The sequence below is a fragment of the Aricia agestis genome, chromosome 5 (genome assembly GCF_905147365.1).
Source record: "Aricia agestis chromosome 5, ilAriAges1.1, whole genome shotgun sequence".
NCBI classification, from domain to species: domain Eukaryota; kingdom Metazoa; phylum Arthropoda; class Insecta; order Lepidoptera; family Lycaenidae; genus Aricia; species Aricia agestis.
The window spans coordinates 4,629,461-4,647,859 of NC_056410.1; the positions used below are offsets into that span (position 1 = coordinate 4,629,461).

The 18,399-nt window shown below is 36.2% G+C and overlaps 1 protein-coding gene across 6 annotated transcripts in view; it reads left to right on the top strand.

Annotated features, from left to right (window-relative positions):
- LOC121726749 (synaptotagmin-7) overlaps positions 1 to 18,399 on the top strand; it is a 393,458-nt gene that overhangs the window by 340,861 nt on the left and 34,198 nt on the right. Inside the window, exon 1 of one of the 6 annotated variants that reach the window (XM_042114231.1) lies at positions 12,362 to 12,366. The exons of the other annotated variants lie outside the window; for them this stretch is intronic. The gene's annotated coding sequence lies outside the window, so the exon portion shown is untranslated. Of the gene's footprint in view, positions 1 to 12,361; positions 12,367 to 18,399 lie in introns of those variants that run through there. 6 annotated transcript variants of the gene reach the window in all.

Here is an 18,399-nt window from a genome sequence, read left to right on the forward strand (position 1 = left end):
CGAAGAAATACCACGTTCTCACAGAAAACCGGCGTGAAACAACGCTTGCGCTGTGTTTCGCCGAGTGAGTGAGTTTACCGGAGGCCCAATCCCCTACCCTATTTCCTTCCCTACCCTCCCCTATTCCCTTCCCATCCCTACCCTCCCCTATTACCCTATTCCCTCTTAAAAGGCCAGCAACGCACCTGTAGCTCTTTTGATGCTGCGAGTGTCCATGGGCGACGGAAGTTGCTTTCCATCAGGTGACCCGTTTGCTCGTTTGCCCCCTTATCTCATAAAAAAAAACCGCGTTTTAGCCGCTGTGTATATAACGTTAATTTGGTAGATTAAATAATGTTTGTAATTGCATAAAACATAAAGACTAAAATGGATCCTCTCTTTTGTTCTATATCTATAACAAATTCCCAGATACTTTATAAAAAAACTTGAGAGGTGTCAAGGGACACCCGAATGGAACGAAGTTATTTCTTATGTTCAAAAAATCTCTATACATATTATACACAAAAAAAAATATTTAAAAAACGCTCAGGAATACTATCAACGCCCCTACCATACAAATAAAAAAGTGTCGAAGTCAAATATCGTTCTGTCCAGCCTCTTTTACGCCGAACGCGGGATAAGGAACTTCGTTCCAATAAAATTCGTCTGAGTACCGAAGAATAATATTGTAAGAAAAGCTTAACAAAGCATCATAAAATATCTCAGTGTAGTGTAGCATAATATTTTGCTTTTACCTTTCATACAATAACAATATGGATATTGTGTGGTAAGGATGATGCCCATGTAACAAACATTTCTCGCCCGACCGCGGCATTCTCTAACCGGGCCTGACATTTACAAGCCAGTAAAAATATATGCGTAGCGGTTGGCTCATTGACTAAACACGTTATACCTTTAAAAGATTTTACTATTTTACCTTTATTGTTAAATAGCTATTAGATATTAAAGTCACAAACTGACAAGTTATTTTAGATATTTTTATATGGATACAATCTTGTTAATGAATTATACACGTAGCATAAAACTAAATTAAAACTATATAATATGGTTCTATTTAACTCATAGCATTAGGTATCGGGTTATTGTTTCACCATAGCAGATACTTGAAATATTTCTAATTATTCATACACAAAAAGTCCTCTTTCTACTTTGTTATAAAAATTGATTCGTGATTTCCCGGAATCTGTAGAACATAAAAACGTCCAAAATGGACTTTTCAGTAAGTTTGTAAGTTCTTTTTCATTATAATTACAAATGTTTTCTTTTCAGCTTCAATATTTAATTACGCTTTGAAAAATCTAAATGAAATTAATTTCTGTTCATTTCCAGCGAAACGTTTTTAATTAATAAATAGTTGATAAATGACTAGCGAATTCTAAAGCTCAATTGACTTACAAATGAAGCTTTAGCGCTAGAGAAGCCCTGAAGCTCTGCTAACGTGCGGTTCTGCGCGAAAATCAATCACACGGCTGTAGTGCCTTTTACACGCTTTCGTACCAAATTACTCCATTTTCACTAAAGCTTTCGTGAGAATTGACGAAGGGTAGAAATAAAACATTTCTGTCGCTAATTTCATAAATAAAACTCTAATACATTTTCTATTCATAGAAATAACTACAAAATATACTCAGGGAAAAAAATATGCTTTTGGTACAAAATAATATAGGTTTTTTCGTCATTTTATTTTCTGGTTGATGATAAAATTTGAGAGAACACAATATACAAGTATAACAAACTTAAGTGAATTATACTTTAGGGTCTGTATGTTACCCTTATGATATAGAGTTATCTGTGAAAATGGCACTTAGTTTTTTTATACCCTGTATACAATTTCAATAGTTTTCTATGTGAAAATTAAACTGCTCTTTTACTTTTTAATTTTTATATCACAATATACTTTTGAAATACATATTTATATTATTACAAGCTTTTGCCCGCGGCTTCGCTCGCGTTAAGAAGTGTTATTATATATACAAACTTTCATCCCCTATTTAACCCCTTAGGGTTAGAATTTATCAAAATCCTTTCTTAGCGGATGCCTACGTTATAACATCTACCTGCATGCCAAATTTCAGCCCGATCCGTCCAGTGGTTTGGGCTGTGCGTTGATAGATCACCATGTCAGTTAGTCACCTTTGAGTTTTATATATTATAAAGATTATATTTTACGTGTGCGTCTGATATCCCATATCTAAACCAGCCATATATTTCACAGCTGTGCTGTTACGTAATATATTTACGATGCGAAATACATTTTCGTTTTTTAACAACGGGATCACATGTTGCCTCGTCATAGCCTAGTAATGGCGACGTTGCGTGCCTGTAGATTAATACCGCTCCCCGCGGTTCCGTATACAGAGTGTAACAAAACTAAGTGATAATACTTTGGGGTTTACATTAATCTCTTATAAAGAGTTTACTGTGACAGTAGCGGCGCTGAAAGAGCAAAACTTTTTTTGTGATTTGTATGGCCAAGCATATAAATCACAAAAAAAGTTTTGCTCTTCAGGAATTTTGCTCTGCCCGATCTTCGGGAATTTTTCCATACAAAAGCTTAAAATAACTGAACCCAATACAGAGGACTCATACACACCCAAAAGTATTATCACTTAGTTTTGTAACACCATGTATATTAATCCTTCGATCGTGGATTCTTGTAAATCTATTGTTATTCTATTGTGTCTCGCTCACCGGTGAGCTTATGGGGCTTGATAGGTTAATGTGTATGTTAGCACTTTGCTCCATCAATAACAATGTAACTTCATTGTTATTGATGGAGCAAAGTGCATACGTAACTTGATAAACATTATGTCCTTTTGTTTTTAATTTGACTTACATTTTGATACCACATTCGGAAAATTGCGAATGAGCTTAGCAAAGTGGCTTTTGTTTTCATGATAGCTCTACCAATATTTTGCTGTTGTGAAAGTGTACCGTGACGGAGTTTAAGGCTAGCTGCATACACACGTTTTTCGCATTCGATTCCGTATTCTGAATTTCGTGAGACCAGCGCAAACGCGCCGCATTGCATTTGAAACGTACGTGCGGAATTCGTTCCATTCGGAAAAAGCAAACGTGTGCGCTAGTTGTATTTTCTACTGATTCCATGCATGTGTATGCTGCCAGCCTTAAAAGATTAAAAATGTATGCTTTGATTTGAGAATTTTCTCCATGTTTTTCATTTGTTAAAAATGTACGGTAAGTAAAGGATTAATGTAATTTTAATTTCTCTCTCGCAAACTCTGTTGTGCCAAAAATCGCGCGAGAACCGTACATTTTTCCGGGATAAAAAGTATCCTTTGTCCTTTCCCTTTCAAAGTATATTCATACCAAATTTCAGCTTTTGGGCGTGCAGAGGTTACAGATAGACAGGCAGACATACAGACAGACATACTTTCGCATTTGTAATATTAGTACGTATGGATTATAATCGATTATTTTAAAGGACTTCGTTAATTTCCATTGGCGTCATATAAAAGAAAAATATCATATTTAATTCGTAGCCTTAAGCAACCCTGCTATAATTTATGGTAAAAATACATTTTCCGACACACGTCCTGAATACATTACGATGAATAACAAACCCTACCACGAATACATTAAAATACGTTTTAACTCTGACTATGATGAATTGTTGTTATTTAAAACCAATGTTCCTTTAAATGTAGCAACTTTTTTTTAAGTCATTTGTAATTTTTTAAGAAACAAATTATGTCACTCATATTTTAATAGGTCTTTTGAAAGATTTTGTACATATCGTTAAATTAATCTTATAATATAATATATAAAACTCAAAGGACTGACATGGTGATCTATCAACGCACAGCCCAAACCACTGGACCGATCGGGCTGAAATTTGGCATGCAGGTAGATGATAATATGACGTAGGCATCCGCTAAGAAAGGATTTTGATCAATTCTACCTCCAAGGGGTTAAAATAGGGGATGAAAGTTCGTATATAATAATACTTCTTAACGCGAGCGAAGCCGCGGACAAAATCTCGTAATACAATAATATTATAAGATACGAAATCAGCGCTAGAAGGCGAGTTAAATTTATTGCTATCTGTTATAAATAATTATAATTTATAAGAAAGGACACAATGACAGAAATATTAGGTAGTTTCAAATTAATTGCTATTTGTTGTAACATACATAAGAATAGACATAGAAACATTTTTTTTTATTTTGCCATACATTGCAACATACACAAATCTGTCAGAATAATAATGGTTGCCTTGGTTTTATTATTATTACAATTTACAAGGTTAGGAGTTAAGTACTTGAGTAAATTAATCATTTCATCAATGTTGACACCAAACACAACGCGGTTTTATGTAAGAGAAACAAATTGAGCTAAGACCATTTTAATTAAAAAAAGAGTATTATACTCTTTCATATCCTCATACTTGTATCCATATTATCTTGGTAATATTTAGATATTTTAGGCCTTGTAATGGATTTTATTGCAATTTTAAGGATACTCATAATATTTTAGAAAAAATCCAAAAACAATAATTTGACAATATGGCTATTACATTTTAAAATTTAATTTTGTATAATATTCACACATAAAGCACAGTTGATAATAATCTGCAGCATTATTAAACACACTGTTAAATACTCTGTAAATAGAAACACTAAAACTAGCTTATGTCATCAAGCATAATCTAGATTTGGCATTGAATTTACAATTACAAAATATCTACTATTATTGCCCATCAGCTTTGTTTGTACAGATAATCGGAAACCTTTATTTTACGGCCAACAAAAGTATTTTCTTCTCATCTATCACACCAAATTATATAATATTATTAATCGATCTGGCAGTAGGCATGACTAGGTAATATAAATCATACTTATAAACACAATTTAGCATTTAAAATTCGGTTTACCCGCTGAAATTCGGTTACATTTTTTCGGGGCAAAAAGTAGCATATGTCCTTTTGCGTGACTAAGGGCCTGTTTCACCACTTCCTGATAAGGCTATCCACCAATTAACTTGACAGATCAAGTATGGAGAAACTGTCAAAAAAGTTGTGAATAGCCTATTAGGCACTTTATCAGAAAGTGGTGAAACAGGCCCTTAAAGTTTCTACAGTATAGACACTGTATACCAAATTTCAGCAAAATTCGGTTTGGGCATAAAGAGGTAATAGACAGACAGCCACACATTTTGGCGTTTATTATTTTATAAACGCCAAAATGTGTGTGTACAGATTATTATGGGCCAAGTTAACAATGTTCACAAGAAAGACAAATATTAATTTACAGCCTCGGTTACTTTGGGTGTTTTGATCGGATAATAATTTGAAATTAGCATTAATTAAGGACGATGAGAATCTCCAAGACCTTAAAGGACATTTAACCGTTTTGTAATTAATTAAATTTTTGGTAATTTATAGTAGTAATTTCAGCGGCAATGTTTCGTGACCAGAAATAGGGAAACTTTTAATTGGTATCATTAAGTTATTACATTTCGTACATTTGTTTCAGTTAGAGTAGTTTATAATAGTAGGGGGATTGTACAAAGTTGTAAATTGTTATATTGTAAATGTATTATTTAGTTCACTTCGAACTTACTATGACTTCAAAATATAATATGCTATAGGTTTCTTTTTTTATTTCTTATCATTCTACTGGACCTTCTAATCTACTAGGATAGGACAAAGAGTAGGTAGACTATAGAAAAGGATGTAGTCTACTTTTATTGAGAAATAGAACCTCCTCCTTTTTGGAAGTCGGTTAAAAATAATTACGACCCCCGTAAAATTGCTCTTAGCGCAGCCGAAGTATAATTATTACAACTTGCGGATATAATATCCATTATCGCAAGTTATAATAATTGTTATAAGTTTATAACCTAACATGTTTACCCCGTAAAACGGGAACCTACTACTAAGACTTCGATGTCTGTCTGTCCGTCTGTCTGTCTCCAGGCTGTATCTCACAAACCGCTATAGTTCGATTTCTGAAATTTTCACAGATTGTGTATATATTCTGTTGCCGCTATAACAACAAATACTAAAAACTAAATAATTTGAATATTTAAGGGGGGTTTTCATAAAACAAACGTAATTTTGCTATTTTTTGCTCGATATGAATAATGACAATAGGTAGACACTTGAAATATTCACGAAATACTCTTATGTATAAATATATTTTAATAATTGATGATAGAATTTAAATAAAATAAATAACTAAGCAAACAACAAATACAAAAATACAAAAACAGACATTTGTTTGACCATTTTTGCTCTGTACTGGTACCTTCGTGCGCGAGTCCGACTCGCACTTGGCCGATTATTCTACTATAAAAATATTATATTATTTATTATATTTCACAAAACCACGAAAGTGCGTGTTTATGTTCAAAGAAAAGTCAAAGTTATTGAAGATAGGGCTCCTAAGAGGCCTCTTTTAACATGATAAGGAAGAACTTTGTAAATGCATATTCTGAACTTGATTTCCCCAGTTACCCACTCTTCAAAATCGACACCGACTTACCCAGCCCCGAGGGCGTTAGGGTCAAGCCATACTAAACCAGAGTAGAAGCAACAATTCAGTCGTAATGATCTATAGTCTATACCAATATTGGCATGGATTATAATGTAATCATGGCAATATTATGTTTGTCAGTTTTTTCTTGTTCACGCCTAAACTTTTGATCTATTTTTGATTAAATTTAAAATACAATTTTGGTAAAAAACATTATATTATCATTCCGGAAAAATATACGCGAATAACTATAATATAATATTATGTAATCGAAAATCGAAATTCCTGTGTTCTGTACATAGGTCATGTAAATAAAATACATTATGAGTACGAAAGTGAGTCTGTCTCTCTGTTACCTCTTCACGCCCGAACCGCTAAACTAATTCAGCTGAAATTTTGTATTTTCTTTGAGTGTCGGGATAGGATACTTTTTTCCCAAAAAATGTACGGTTTCCGCGCGACGCAATGGAGTGGCGGGCATCATCTAGTCTATATATATAAAACTCAAAGGTGACTGACTGACATGGTGATCTATCAACGCACAGCCCAAACCACTGGACGGATCGGGCTGAAATTTGGCATGCAGGTAGATGATTATATTTCGTCGCTTCATTCTTCAGACACAGTGATTAACAATGTAGTCCTTTAACCTAACAGGCATTAATTCACATGTTTAGAGACTCGATTATAAGGGTAATCGAAAAAAAAATAACTATTCACTTTGCTTACCGCCATACTGTAAGTACCGGCCGGTTTGACCTCATTCTTTTTCCGAGCGTGGCAGCAATCGCATGTATTTTCAATAGTGGTTTATTTAATAATATCGTCATACCGAAAAGAAGCAATGAAGATAAGATACGTCGCTACAAGCATAAGCTTCGAAAACTCGAGGAAAAATGTAACAAAAGTTACAAGAGAATAATTATGTCCGAGGATTCGGAACAATCAGGTCAGTATTTCGATTTTATCATTACAATCTTTATGCAGTGGTACTACCGTACATACAAAAGTGTTCAAAAATTAGCTTGGAGGTCGACCGTGTGTCGTCACGAAAGCTTATTTTAGCCCGTGAGGTTAACCGAGTGTTAACACATTGGGTATTTAAACTATCACAATAGTGTTACTATTATGATAAAATGAAATTTTCACGCCGAGAGAAGGATCGTGTATCCTTACACTGGCTATATAATTTGTAAAATACGTAGATAACATAATTTAATAAAAATGTGGGTACATGGTTATTTTTTGAAATATTATAATTCTTTTTCAAGCATCATAACTGTAACGATTGTTACAATAATTTATTTGTCTAATATTTTCAGACAAAAATGAGATTGATGAGCCTGAGGCTGTTTCGTTACAACCCGCACCTCTTGACCAAAATATTCAAGATGCGATTGAAGGTACTGACCAAAATTTAACAACTGGTTTAGAACCTGTCACCTTACAACTGAATTAAGTTATTCTGACCGCTTTAGGCGAATCTATCAAGATAGCTCCTAAATTCGAGCCGAAAATACATGATAAGCTATCATGTCTTTGGTTGCCAATATTGAAGAAAGGCCTAAATAAGGATCAAAAAGAAAAACTCCTCAAAGAGTATTTGATTCCCGAGATTTGTGCGCTGTTACAGCCGCCTAAACTAAACCCAGAAATTTTGGCGGCAGTTTCTGAAGGTACCCGCATTCGAGACAAAAGAGTAGAAGCGGTACAGAAACAACTAGGACAAGTTATTGTGGCACTCAATAAGGGTCTAGAGCTCCTGTTAGACGAAGGCAGCGATAGAATCTCAGCCATAAAATGAAAGAAAGGGCAGAGGACGAGAGGGACTCCAGTGAGCCGCCGATCACAAGTTTCCGTTCCAGCTCACCAGAGACCTGCTCAGAACAAACAGCCGCGTGCAACGGCGCAGCAATAGAGGTACATGCTGGACGAATCCGGCATGTTAATAACTGTTGGCGTAAAATAACAGATAATTCCGAAATACTTAATTGGGTCGCAAAAGGTTTCTCTATACCTTTTTCTAAAGTAAAAAAAGATAGTTCAAACTCTGGGTCAACCGCAAATAATGCCAAATGTTCTCAATTCATCTCCTGGAAACCGGACCCGGATGCGTTTTCAGTCGACGCTTTTACAATAAGTTGGCACCCTTCCTTCTTTTACGCTTTCCCTCCCTTTAGTCTCATTTTAAAATGTTTGAGGAAAATTATCCAAGACCGAGCGACTGGAATTTTAGTTTTTCCTTACTGGCCCGGGCAAGCTTGGTTTCCACTTCTCCGCAGACTGCTCATATCAGATATAATTGTATTTGAACCTAAAGATGACCTCTTGCGTTCAAATTACAGATCCAGTCACCCGCTCTGTCGCAGCCTTTTCCTGGGGGCCGCGACGCTCTCAGGGAAGCATTCACTAGACTGAATACTCCCGCTATAGCATTAGACCTTATGCTAGCTTCGGTGTCAGATAACACCATGAAACAGTACTCGGTGACGTATAAATTGTGGTGGTCTTTTTGCGCAGAAAACTCCGTAAATACCTTCGAGGCGTCAATATCTGCGGTTATAAAGTTTCTCGTCGATAATTATAACAAAGGTGCATCGCACGGCACTCTCAATAATCATCGGTCTGCCCTATCGTTACTCCTAGGGAATAATGTCAGTTCAGACGAAAGGATTAAACAGCTCCTCAAAGGTATTTACAGAAAAAAGCCTTCTCTCCCTAAATACAGTTCTACGTGGGACCCGAAAATTGTTCTCGACTATGTATCCTCGTGGTTCCCACATAGTGATTTAAGCTTAGTTCAAATAACTAAAAAAATAACAACTCTGTTAGCTATTTGTACCTCCCATCGAGTTCAAACTTTGGCATCGATTAAAATATCTAATATCCGTACGACAGATTCAGGTATAAGAATACTGATAACCGACATCATTAAGACTTCGGGAGCTAACCGAGACCAACCTATTTTATTCTTACCTTACTTTACTAGTAACCCCAGAATATGTCCGGCTAGAATCCTAGAAGATTATCTGCAGACCACATCTAACTTGAGAACCGACGAGACCGCAGATAATCTTTTGCTCAGTTATAAGAAACCTCACAAGAGGGTAACCTCACAAACGATCAGCAGGTGGATAAAACAGACGCTCGCGGAGAGCGGCGTGGGGATGTTCTGTGCTCACAGCACCCGGCACGCCTCCACCTCGGCGGCGGCCTCCGCTGGCGTCTGCGTCGACACTATCAGGAGGACGACCGGCTGGACCAGCTCGTCCGTCGTGTTCGCGCGGTTCTACAACCGCCCCGTACTCGACGAAGGAGCATATGCTCGATCCGTTTGTGGGTTACCGATAACACCAATTGAGTGTTATGATCGTTAATTCATCATATTATAAGACTGATTATAATAAATATTGTACATCAAATTATTATGTTGATTTATGTCTAAAAAGAATAAACAGTTTTTTCCTACTTTGTATCTTCCTCACTCTCTGAACATCTACATTGTTAATCACTGTATCTGAAGAATGAAGCGACGAAATATAATATAAGATCAAACGAACTTCTTGAAGTGAAGTTCGATCATTATTATATGAGTCGCTTCATTCGAAGATACAAAGTTCCCACCCACCCACAGCCAAAAGGGAAAAAATTCAGTTCTCTAAAAGAATGAGGTCAAACCGGCCGGTACTTACAGTATGGCGGTAAGCAAAGTGAATAGTTATTTTTTTTTCGATTACCCTCATAATCGAGTCTCTAAACATGCGAATTAATGCCTGTTAGGTTAAAGGACTACATTGTTAATCATTGTATCTTCGAATGAAGCGACTATAATAATATAATAATGATCGAACTTCACTTCAAGAAGTTCGTTTGATCTTATATAATATGACGTAGGCATCCGCTAAGAAAGTATATTGATCAATTCTACCTCCAAGGGGTTAAAATAGGGGATGAAAGTTTGTATATATCATAATACTTATTAACGCGAGTGAAGCCGCGGGCAAAAGCTCGTCTTAAATAATCTTTGGATCAGTTCATATTTTTGTAACAATAAATAAGTACACATTGAATTTACACACACAATTATTACGCTACTAACGCTACCTGTTCTAATATTAAATGTTAATACTATGTTAATAATTAAAAATGTATCGTACGGTACTTGTGGTAGCGCATTACGTTTTCGCCGAAACTTTTTTTGTCACGTCCCTAGTATGAAACGACCCTAACGATCAATAATCAGGATTAATAGTATACTCACGTTTCATTACGCAATACTAAAGAGTACGATCCTACATAAGTGTCTAGCCTATAGTTGGAGGCGTTTAATACTTTTTTATGTGATACAGTAAATTTTATTTCGCAAGTTCTTTTATGGGTTTCTCGTTTATTTGGGCCAAACAAATATTTTAGGTTTTTTCTTCAGATTTTATGAGAAATGAAATTATAAGTAGTATAGCTGTAATGTTACTAGTATAGATAAATAATATACAGTTTTGAAAATGAGCATAGTATGATACAATACCTTACTTTTATATAAAGTAAGAGTAGGAGACAGAAAAATCTGCAGGGAGATGCAAGCTTGATTTTGATGAGTAGATATTATTATCTGATTAAGCCATCTCGCCTTTTCAAAAAATTTTTTATAACATATTTTTTATTGAAAAAGCCCATTTCAAAAAATATTATACCCTGTTTATTCATCAGTAACCTACAAAGACTACAACGTAAGAAAAACGAAATCAAACTTGTATTTTTTTTTATCTAATACCTTTCTGAAAGGGACCATTTTCTAAGGGTCGAAAAGTTTCTAAAAGAAAAACTCTAAAAATAAAGTTCCTGTTATGTCCTAAGGCTAAGACTGGGATTAGGTCTCCTAAGCTTGAAGTCTGTCTCGGAAACGCCGTATAGAAAACTTCTAATTAGTTTTATCTTAAATGTGTTTACTTTGTCAATTTATTTTTATTTTAGTTCTTGCCACTTTTAAATCAATGTGGTCGACTATTTAGTCACGATGCGGACAACCGCTGGTAGAGTTGTGGTGCGTAGATGGTGCCCTAGTCGGGAAGAGAAGCGCTATGGGATTATAGTAGAAAGATCCTACGGGGAGTCCCACATACCCCGGCTCATATCCCCAATCCGGATGCGCAAAGCATTTCCACAAAAAAAAAACAGTTTATTCATGCTATAAGACGGTTATTTTCATATTTTCTGTATAACGATGTACTGTAGAATGATATCGAAAGACAAGTAGAAATGAAAAGTGTTTTGACATCTTTTAGAATCTCTACCTTTATAGTCCACTTGTGAGATTTTAACGTAATGTACGTTAACGTACGTAGGCTTCGAATTCGTGATTTTTAACATAATATTATGATCTCACAATACTAATATTGAAGGTGAGGTAAAAATAATTAAAAACAAAATATGAGCGAGTGAACTGGGATTGGATGTCTCCCCTCTCATCCCGCAACTCGGAGAGAGTTCCACGTTTAAGTATGAAACTCGTGAGCGTTAGGTGGCATTAGCGACCGATCGCTTTTGTAGCGAGGTACGGGCAGGAGGGGAGGGCTGCCGCCCCCCCTCCCCTGCCCATACCTCATTACGCCTATGTATAAAAGGTACAAAGGTATAAAAGAGTAGATGACACCGGCAACTCCGTTGCGCAGAAAATCATTTATAGCGCGTGAACCGTGCATTTTTCCGGATTAAGAAGTATCCTATGTAAGAGACATACACTCACCGGGACTCAAAGTCATACCAAACTGGCTGTTGCCCGCCGGCTGTGCGTTGACAGATCACTATGTCAGTCAGTCAGTCACCTTTGGGTTATACAGGGTGTAACAAAAATAAGTGATAATACTTTAGGGTGTGTACGTGTTCCTTGTAGAGAGTTCACTGTGAAAGTAGCAGCGCTGAAAGACCAAATTTTTTTTCACTTTTGTATGGGGAAACTCGTGACGCTCGGACCCTTGCCCGTTGAACTCTCTACAAGGAACACGTACACACCCTAAAGTATTATTACTTATTTTTGTTACACCCTGTATATAACATATTTAGATTTCAGCAAAACCGGTTTAACGGATTAGGCGTAAAGAGGTAACAGACACACAGACAGGCACACTTTCTTTCGTAATATGTTTTTTTTTATGAAATAAGGGGGCAAACGAGCAAACGGGTCACCTGATGGAAAGCAACTTCCGTCGCCCATGGACACTCGCAGCATCAGAAGAGCTGCAGGTGCGTTGCCGGCCTTTTAAGAGGGAATAGGTAAGGGGAGGGTTGGGATGGGAAGGGAAGGGAATAGGGGAGGGTAGGGAAGGGAATAGGGTAGGGGATTGGGCCTCCGGTAAACTCACTCACTCGGCGAAACACAGCGCAAGCGCTGTTTCACGCCGGTTTTCTGTGAGGACGTAGTATTTCTCCGGTCGAGCCGGCCCATTCGTGCCGAAGCATGGCTCTCCCACGTCATAAATGTATTAGTATGAATATATTATAACCGATATGCGAATGCAAAATAATGTTTCACGGTTATATTACTTTAGTAGCAGCTTAAACAGTCATTGATAAAGTTGCGTTAAGTAAGATTAATGCGAGTGTTATGTTCACTAATCGGTTATTAATTACCCATCTCTGTCACGGGGCTCGGTGATCGCTTACCATAACATTCATACCAATATTTATTGAGAAACTAGCTGTCCCGGCAAACGTTTCTTGGCCATATAAAGTATTTCGCCCGTATTATTTTATTGAAGTGACCAAATAAGTATGTCACCATGGCAACGTCCATCGCTATCCCGTCGCACAAACATTGGTCGCCGTCAGTCTCGAGTTGTAATAATTTACTGTTATTTATTCAACAAAATATGCATTTATCAATATAATAAGTACCCAGTAGGCGATTCTCAGACCCACTGAATATGCATAAAATATAAAATTTGGTTAAAATCAGTAAAGCCGTTTCGGAGGAGTACGCGGCCATTTTATATACAAGATAAAGAGTATTAGATTTGATTATAACATAATATTTTGATGACCAAACTAACGTTTTGATAATAATAATTAAAAGTAACTTGCTTTTCACATTAAATTATCATCTTTATAGCACAGACCGTTATAATATCAAAAAATATTTGAAGACATGCGTAGATGAAGTGGGTAACTAACATTTTACAACAGAGCAATCACTATTTTTTTTAACAAACCTTGTAATTTATATACTTCATCATGTAGCTAATATATCTAGCCATACATAGAATCCTTTTTGATTTCAAATAATTTTCCTACAACCTCAGTTTATGCAATTACACGTCAGTTTAGAAAACGTTACTTACCCACTTCATCTACTCATGTCTTCAAATATTTTTGATGCCTCCGTGGTCCAGTGGTTAAGAGCATGGTTCTTGACTCAGAGGTCGAGGGTTCGATTCCCGCGTTAGAAACATGTTATTACCAAGTTTGGTTAGGACAATGCAGGCTGATCACCTGATTGTCTGACAAGTAAGATGATCCATGCGTCGGATGGGCATATAAAAAAGTCGGTTCTGCGCCTGATCTCTCGCCAGTCGTGTCGGCCTTCCGTCCCACTGGGTTATGAGAGAAAAAGGAATAGAGAGTGCTCTTGTGTACTGCGCACACACTTGGGCACTATAAAATTACTCCTGCGTATCTGGCTTGGTTTCAATGAAACTGGCCACCGTCACCGAAACCGGTGTGGGAGTTATTATCATGTCTTCATTTACTATACCTATATTTTTGTATTTTTAAGTTTCCATTGAGAACAACATTTTAAAATAAGCTTTGGGCTCAGAAAATTTGATCGCGAAATATGCAGGTAACATATTGTTTAAGTAGGTAGGTGGTTTATTAACAATTAACGTATCTAACATAAAGGATATGGACGAACAGTCCATAGACGGCCACAATTTTATAATTAAAAAAAAACATTGTTTCGATTTAAAACTAAGTACGCACGTATACTCGTTCAATTTAGTCCCCCATCTATCCCCGGAGGACGGTCCGTTATAAAATTACAAGAATGACAGTGAAAAATGGAGTCCAAATTGCGAATATTGTTTCCGGAAAACTTACTCACTTTTCAAACTGTAAAATGTGTAGTTACAAAACTATTTAAGAAAATTATGGAACGGAAAATCTTATTTCAAAATATTTTTCCCCATGAAATATTACGTATTATTTGAAATAGTAATGATAAAGAGAAGATTTTAAAAATTTAAAAAAATATATTATATTTAAATAACTTAATATATAATATGTATAATAAATGCAGCTTTTTCAAATCACACGAAATTAAACTACAAATTTGCACGAAATAGAAAATGTAGGTTTGTAAAATTCGAAGAAAACGTTTATTACCAGAACCAAGTTCGGTGCATAGGTAGAGAATATTTTAAATTACAATATAGAATGCTTTCGAGCTGGAAATATCGGAGAAATTCAGAAGCAATCCCGACCGTCGAAAAAATATCCAGTAATATAATTCGTTATGACTGTTTAAAGGTCGCGTACGGAACATAGTGTAAAGGTACATAATATTTATTGTTTTAGCGGTACACATAATATATGAGTAAAACTGAAAATACTGTATTTTAATATGTAAATTGTAAATATCGTTTTCGCACTTAAATGTATCGGAGTGAACCTTTTGGCGAAGGTCGGCCTGTTCATGCCAAGTGTCACACCTCTTACATTCCTCGACCCTCATATAATTTTAATATCTTTTTATTGGGCACTTTCACGCGATCTTTTATTTTTACGTGAATTTTTATTACGAAGCTTTGTTTTAATTTAAAAATGAGTTTGTATAGTTTTATTGTTTTAAAATTATATTACTATAGAGGTGTACTTGCATGCACCATCAGTCTGCATAATATATTTTATGTCATGCAGGTTATACTTCCATGTTTGTATTTGAAATGCCCCAAGGTCATACAAAAATTTAAAATGAATTAATCTTTTAACAATGCTATTTTCACAGTGAACTAAGACGTAACACATACATACAAAGCCTAAGTTTTATCTCAAATTTTAGTTACATCCTGTATAATATGGCTTTTACCTAAGTACGCTGACGCTGATGTTATATCTGGCAGTCTATGTATGTTCCACCACGTGGCCTTAATTACTAATCTGATTGATGATAATCAGCCAATCAGTGTGAAGTGGAAGTATGAGAGCGGTTTATTAATACTGAGTCGGGATACAGTTTTTATTTTTATTTTGTAGTAGCTCGTTATGAACAAGAGCCTCTTAATGATAATAATTGGTACTCAACTAGTGCTTCATTAGATGCTATTAGTATCCAACCACTTCTGATTGGAGATACAAATTGATTGAACGTGTATTAATATATACTAGAGATCGCCCAATGGTCGAAATTCGACCTTAGTTTCAACGACATTAGGACTACTATCTATATTTTGTAAAAAAATATTGATTTTATCATTTTTTTTCAACTCTTGTCTCTGGGACTCAGCTGATCTCAGACTGGCCGTGTAATCATTGTCTATAGTAGCTAAGATTCAATAAAAAAAAACTATAATCCAATTTCAATTTGTCACCTTGTTGTCAACAGACTTCAACCATAAATAAAAGAGTATAAATTCGTATGTATAGGCTTATCACTCAAAAATCTGTCATTTTTCCTAGTGTGTGTGTTGTAGTGTGTGTAATGTTTTATTTGTTAAAAAAATGTATGATAAAAGCATAATTTCAAAATAATATTTGCTCGATGCACTCCTTCACCATGTAAACTATAAGTGTGCAAAATTTCATTCACCTACGTTTCCCCGTTTTTCGTCAGAAGGGATACAAAGTTTTTGGCTCACGTATTAATATATAGATTTTCAGTACCGCATTCCGCTGACGTGGGGCCCATAGCAAACGTAACTTTTTGCTTTTGATTTTTAAGATGAAGTCAAAGTATAACAAAAACCTATTGTTTTATTACCAGAGGTTTTTAACACGAGATATGGGGACATACAATTAAAAATACTTCTCTAACACTGATTATTATGGGTTCATGCATGAGACCTGTTAATCTTTAGATACACATGAAAATACACGGACGTTTTAGACACAAGCGTCAAAATATTATCATACAAAACAAATATTATTGTATGCCATAAGATGTTTAAAAGCTGTCGTGTCTCAAGTGACCGGGAGCTCGTTGCTGACCGCGGTCAGACAGACGCGGCGCCCAAGGCACAAACTACACGTGCAGGTAATCCGCCCCTGCGTATTGTATGGATGTATCAATTCATTTCCTCCTCACACGCGATGACATAACCGGAGCGCGCATTGTTGTCCGCGTGGGATTTCAGCGGTACTTGTTCTTTATATAGCTAACAATGCTTGGCTTTTTCCAGGTATTTCAGAATTTTCAATTGAAACTCGCCACCGCTTCGTCGGTGGAGAATCAAATACTTCTATTGGTTTTGTATAGTTTTGTTCAAAATGGTATTTTTCAAAGATTGCCTTTACTTGGCTACAACCTTGTTCCAGTTAACATTGTAACTCAAAATTAAACACCATCATGAGTTTTAATTTCGCCTACATGCAAATTTTATACTCGAATGACGTAGATCGGGGTGATTGAAGAAATCATAGACAGCGATTGATACATTTCAAGATGGTTGCGCTGGTCTTGGCTATGGCCAAGTGACAAAATATTGTATTATGTCACTTGGCCATAACGAATTTTTGTAGCATTGTAACTATAAAACAATAGTTATTCTATTGTCTCTTACTAACTTATAATTCATAAATATAAGCAGGATAAAAGTTGGTTCTTAATATGAAATTTTAATATCATATGAATATTCACCAGCAGCTCTTTTGTTTGTTGAAGTTGGTAAGACTGTTCATAAAATAGCAGCTGTATAGCAACACAATATTCAAATCTAATAAAGTATAACAAATCCCTGTTTTCACGCGGGTCATTTAAATTTAAAATAGCTGAGCTCGTTAATGTTTATTTAAAATAAAGTTTTCAAGTTTCTTTGTTTGTCTCTGACTAGTACTTGGCCATCTGATCAACGGTTATTATAATTATGTAAATCCATACTAATATTATAAATGCGAAAGTGTGTCTGTCTGTCTGTCTGTCTGTTTGTCTGTCTGTCTGTCTGTCCGTCTGTCTGTCTGTCTGTTACCTCTTCACGCTCAAACCGCTAAACCGATTTTGCTGACATTTGGCATGGAGATACCTCGAGTCCCGGGAAAGGACATAGGATAGTTGTTATCCCGGAAAAATGTACGGTTCCCGCGATAAACGAATTTTGGCGCAACGGAGTTGCGGGCGTCATCTAGTGTATGACAATTCTACTATAACTGCGTAGAAGCTCCGTGTCCGAGTAGAAGTTTGATTGCACTCCCGGGACGCAAGTTCGTTTCCAGCTGTAGTTATGTTCCGCTACTTACCTCAATCAACAAAGTTCTATTACTCAACTAAGTACTCTATTTTATGTCTGTCCTAAAAGCCGCCGATTCGATTAGCATCATGATACAAGAAGGCCGATAACCGGACTATAGTGCACATGCACGGGAATGCACAAAATGAGTCCGGTCAGATATTGGCTTGCGTCAGTCCGACGGGACTCGATTGGCGCGGCGTCCCCATAATATGAGGGCCATATGAGGGCCATATGAGGGACATAATATATCTCTTCCTAGTCGTATCCTCATGGCTGAGGCACGTGACCAACAAAATTTGCTAGTCATATTATCTCTGCTGGCGTTCTTAATCATGGTGGTTTTCTTGGGATTTTAGTCGCGGTAGTTTCCCGTCGCTTTCCGCGCTAGACTTTTTAAGGGTATTTAGTCCTCAAGGCCACTACTGCCTAGGAGTCAGGTTATCATATCCGCCGCCAGAGACTCGGCG